General features: G+C 46.5%; 1 long non-coding RNA gene and 1 other non-coding gene across 2 annotated transcripts in view; both read right to left on the bottom strand.

Moving 5' to 3' along the window:
• LOC102996731 (uncharacterized) overlaps positions 1-2,680 on the bottom strand; it is a 30,258-nt gene extending 27,578 nt beyond the window's left edge. Inside the window, exon 1 of the long non-coding RNA XR_449124.4 lies at positions 2,239-2,680. This is a non-coding gene — a long non-coding RNA (uncharacterized lncRNA). The remainder of the gene's footprint in view (positions 1-2,238) is intronic.
• A 1,077-nt stretch (positions 2,681-3,757) lies between these two features.
• TRNAM-CAU (transfer RNA methionine (anticodon CAU)) lies at positions 3,758-3,830 on the bottom strand. Its single transcript has one exon. It is a non-coding gene; the product is annotated as a tRNA-Met (tRNA).
• Positions 3,831-5,332: the final 1,502 nt, after the last annotated feature.

Below are 5,332 nucleotides of genomic sequence, written 5' to 3'. Positions count from 1 at the left end.
GATTGGGATTGACATGTATACACTGATGTGTATGAAATGGATAACTAGTAAGAACCTGCTGTATAAAAAAATAAATAAAATAAAATTCAAAAATTAAAACAAAAAAAGCAGTTCAATATTTTAAGAAAACTTTGTCCTCTTAGAGAACCAAATTCAGGTTTTGTACCACCTTACCTTTAAGATTCATTTTCTTAATTAGGTTCAATCTTATGTTAGCCAGTCCTGACTATGCACAAAATTCTTTCAGTGTTCCTCCTCCACAAACCTTCCACAACTTTATGTATCCATGTTAATCTGTTCCTCATTTCCTTTTCCATTCAGAAACAACCAGCTCTAGGACAAAACCACCCTTTTCCCTTTAACAAAATACATTTTCATTCCTCATACCTTCTTTGCTGAAAACACACATCCCGTATCTTTGCATACTGAAGTGTTTGCTTCACAATTCTTAACCTTAAAACCTTAATCTTTAGGGAAAACCAAAAAGCAAGTAATTGTAAACTCTTTGTCATACCAGGATTTCCTGATTGACAAACTCTTGCTTTAGTCTTCCTCTCCTAAGAGGGCAAAAGTAGGTAAATTTAGACCTGCCCAGAAATTAATGTTCTAATGTGTTATCCTATTCGAAACGACCCAGTCAATGAACTCTCTTCATTTAACTTAGTTTAGCTTCAAGTTTTGAAAATCTGTAGAGACTATTTTAGATAGACATTCCCAAAACATAATTGTTCCTATAGAGTCTACCTTAAAGTCTTAGCTCATTTACCTCTATTTTATTTACTTAAAATCTTTGTCATATTGTTGTTTTTCTTGCTGACAAACTTTGTAGCAGGAATAATAAGGTCTTACTTCATTTCTAGTAAACCTAAGTACAATAAAAGTATTATACTTAATGTTGATGACTCTAAAGACAGGTACGAATTAATCAAACCAACAAGCTCAAGCTAATTAATACCAGATATTAATTCAATACCGAACATTTCCTAGATCATGTGAACCCGAAATTCATTCTGGCCAGTTTCTTTCATTTTTGAGTATTTATATAAGTGCTTAATTTCCTTTAAGCCAATTAAATAGAGCTCTTTTAAAAATTAATTTTGGCAATGCCACACATCTATAACACATGTACAAGTACACAAACACAGGGACCTCATGGTTACCATTCTGAGATTTCAGCCATGAATCAGGTCCAACAGTGTAAAACCCATCAGTTACAGAAGAGGTTAGATTCAGATTGGGTTTCTGGCAAATGGGACAAATCAAGGTCACCTGTCTAGATGGCTAAACCCTTTTTACTAATATTAATGGAAAAGACACTTCTATTTCTATTTGTAGCTTTTGGTGATGTGAGGAACCAAGTAGAACCTTTCTCTTCTTCCTGGGAATGTCCCTGTCTTGGACAAGAGCAGACAGGTTTTGGTTTTGTCTTTTTCTGTTTCTTTCCTCCATTTGACATCAGCAAAAGTTTTAAGTATCACAAAACTGATTTGGCTGTAAATGGAGAAATATTACCAAACAAAATGAAACGAAAAACGCAAAGGACAAACAAAAAATCCTAAGTAAACCCTCAAGTTTGGTCTTCAGGTTTTACATATACCAATGACACCGGAGGCCATAAGGAGATCATAAATGAAGTAATTAACACAGCAAGGGTAGCAGTACATTGTGCACAGGGTCCCAAGATAACCCTGCCTAAACCCCTTGTGGAGATCCTAACAGGTACTGTGGCCACACATTGTTACAATAAAACATCATCTTCCCCTCACCCATGGGTTCATAGCTGTAATCAGATCACTTATCCAAAATGCACCTCAGAGGACTTTCTTTAGGGATAGTTGAAACATTTTCCTTTTTAAAAAAATATTTTTTAATTTAATTTTTACACAGCAGGTTCTTATTAGTTATCCATTTTATACACATCAGTGTATACATGTCAATCCCAATCTCCCAATTCATCCCCCCCGCCACCACCACCACCCCACCCGCTTTCCCCGAAACATTTCCCATTTTTAAAGACAGAATTTCAAGACCAGCAAAACACAAACAGCAAACACAAATGCTAGCATCCAAAGAAACAAATGAACCCGTTCACAAATCAGGTAAAAGTCCAACAGCTCTTTCCTCTCTCCAACAGGGTACCCCACTCAAATACAAATTGGCTTATTCTGGAGAAAACTCCCCAAACCCCAAATGGAGAGGAAATAAAGCTCCTGGCTGTACACAGCCGGAGTGACTTACCCCACTGTATGGAGCCTGTCCGCTCCCAAATGTTGATTCCTTGCTCCAACTGCCAAGTTCTGGGGCAGTCAGTGCAGCTTCGGGGAGTTTTGAAGGGAAGATCCTCAGGACAAGCGGTTGCAGCAGCTGCTGGGCCTTACCCCCAAATTCCCCAACTGCCAGCTAGCCAGGAGTAGCAAGGCAGGACAGGCCAATAAATGGAGAGAGGAGTTGCTGGGGCAAGGAATAGCGACTCTGTTCAGAAAGCCAGCAGACCAAGAAGACGGTGGATTCGTATCCCAAAGAACCACCTTATCTGAGCTAGAATTCAGGCTTCTTTTATACTAAAAGCGTGTGTTTGGGGTGGAAGTAAAGTCAAACACTTCCTGGTTCCCATCAGCCTTCCGAGGGGATGTGTTAATTTCTTCCTCGCTGCAGTCGTGCACAGGTGGGCCTGGTCAGGATGTTACCTGTGAGTTAAACAAAGGTATTTCAGATTAACGCTCATTACCTGGGAAGCAGGGTTCCCAGATATGGACCATTATGTATAATTTAAGCTTATAGGCAACATCCGTTTAGTGATTAACTTGTAACAATACGAAGGTTCTTCCCTTTTACATCACATCTCAATTTAATTTGCTATTTGACCTGTTCAGAATGACTGAATTATCAGAAATTTCACGGGTGATCATTGCAATGCAGCAACTGTTTCAGATGCAGCGTCAGCACAGCCCCTGTCACGTTAGGCCGGGCTGCTGCCGGCATGACCTCCCTAACACTCCCATCCCCGAGACCGATCTTCTCCTGCCACTTCAAAGCTCTGCAGCCCAAACTCCTCACCAAGGTGTTCAGCGCGGTGCACTGTCTGGCCTCTCATCACGGTGCCGCCCACTTCCCCACAGTTGCCTAGACCCACCCTTCCCTGGGGCCAGGTTGATAATCAGGACCCTCCCCAGGAGACTTTGGGTTCCAGGCACTGCCCTGGGGCCCCCATTAGGTGGCTTTGCAGCCAGCGGCGCCCTCAGCGTCCTCCTGTACCTCGAGCACCCCGGGCTCCCCTCACCCAGGGCTGTGCACGTTCCCGCCACCAACAGGGCTCAAGGGCCAGGGCAGCACAGCTGGTGGAGGGTGGGACGGCAGGGTGAGTGCACCTCCTGGGTACCCAGGCCGCAGCGCTGGTGGTGAGAGTGGGGATATTCCCGAGGGGCTCACCCGGGCCCCAGCCCGCCGCGCGCTAGTCTTCCTCACGTGCCCACACCCCATCCCCCACCCCCTGCCGCCCCGTCTTCAGGCGCCAGCCTCCCTTCCAGTCCTCCCACCTGGGCCCAGAACGCCGCAACCGGCAGGGCGGCGGAGCAGAAAAGTGGTATCTTCCATCAACGAAAGTGCCCCGCCTCGGTACTTCGGGTTGGCTATGCCAACACGCTGGTGACCCCAGGGCGGAAAAGCGCAGACGCCTAGGATCTACAGATCCCCTCACAAGCGGCTAAAACCTATCTTTCTAGGACGACTAAAGGAGCTGGAGCGAACAAAATTATTGTGCCCCGTGTGAGGATCGAACTCACGACCTTCAGATTATGAGACTGACGCGCTACCTACTGCGCTAACGAGGCACCTACCAAGCGTTTCCCGGAGTAGGATAATGGGGCTGATGCGGCGGCCCAGTGCGCATGCTCAGAAAACCGCGTTTTCATTTTCTCCGCTGAGTCCCTGACCCCGGACACAAGAGTCACCGACCCCAGTGCCGGCCCCGGCTGAACCGGCACGCCGCTCCGGTCTTCCTCCGCCTGCCGGTTTATTTATCAATCAACAAGCACTGCGGCTTGTCGGACCGCATTTGCCGAGTACTGGGGATCCGGGACCGTGGGATTCTTCCTGCTGTTGTAAACTCTTATTTTTGTAGACTGTTTACAAAGTGTTTGCACATGCGTGATCTCGTGAAACACTTCTTGGGCACCTACCGTGTCCCCGGCCTTGTGCTGGGTGCTGCGTTCACAGAGACACTCTCAGCCTCAAACAACTGGAGTCGGGGCGCACATGCATAATGATTTGAAAACGCACACGCGCACACACAATGCACACTACTTCGGCCCCACCGCAGATCCGCAGATCCAGTCGGGTGCCCAGCCCCTTATGACGCCCCAAGTTTCCACCTCCGCCCGGAGCTCGGCGGCTGAGACCACTCTTCTTAGAAGCGTCCGCAGCTCTGGAAACACCACCTCGGGTCGCAGCCTCAGCGTCTTGGAAGCCCTCTCCCCTCCCTTACCCCCAGCCCTTTATATCAGCTCATTTAAATACATTCATTGTTAAAGGAAACTTTGTCACTATTATAAGTGGAAAACAGGTGTTTACTTTTCTCCTAAAACACGTTAAAATAAATATTAAAATAAAAAGCACTCTTCCATGTACCATCTAAAATCGACCAGAGGAAGGCACACTTAAAATCTGTATATTTCGCTGTGTGTAAATTTTACCTTAAAAAATGTAAACTAAGACTGAACTCCAGCCAACGACAGGCTAACAGAAGGGCTTTGGACGATTGCAAGTTTGAAGTGTTTCAAAGGGTAAGACGGTTTGATAGCCTGACGGAGCTAAGGACAGAGAGGTGGAGAGAGATTCGGGAGACTGCGAGAGTAGCGAGACGTTAACGTAGGTCTAGGAGGTGGGTGTACGAATATTCACTGTACTGTACAATTGTTTCAACGTTTCTGTTTATCTGAAAATGTTTCATTATGAAGTGTTGGCGAGTGTTTTTTAAATCACCCAGAATTGGGGGATATTAAGGGGGAAACTCGCAACATCCGCGTAAGAAGGTGAAAATTAATATTATCTTAAGAGCAGGCACCAGAATTCCTGGTTGTTGGTGTAGAGAACATTGGGCGGGGGAGCGCGGATCATTTGGAGAGAGATCCCTGGGAGTGAGGTCGGTGCCGACAAGGCGTGGGCGCCTTACGGCGTCCTCCCGTCTCCTTAGGAGGAGTAGCGGACGGCGTAGCTTGCCTGGACCCCGGGCCTCGCAGATTGGATGGAATTTACCCAACCCTGGGGGAGCTCTCCCTCCCACGCTCCGCTGCGGGAACCCGGCCGAGGGAGTGTGCTCCGGGCTAAGGTCGCT

This window comes from Physeter macrocephalus, chromosome 15 (genome assembly GCF_002837175.3).
Source record: "Physeter macrocephalus isolate SW-GA chromosome 15, ASM283717v5, whole genome shotgun sequence".
NCBI classification, from domain to species: Eukaryota; Metazoa; Chordata; class Mammalia; order Artiodactyla; family Physeteridae; genus Physeter; species Physeter macrocephalus.
This window is presented reverse-complemented; position numbering and strand designations above follow the sequence as displayed.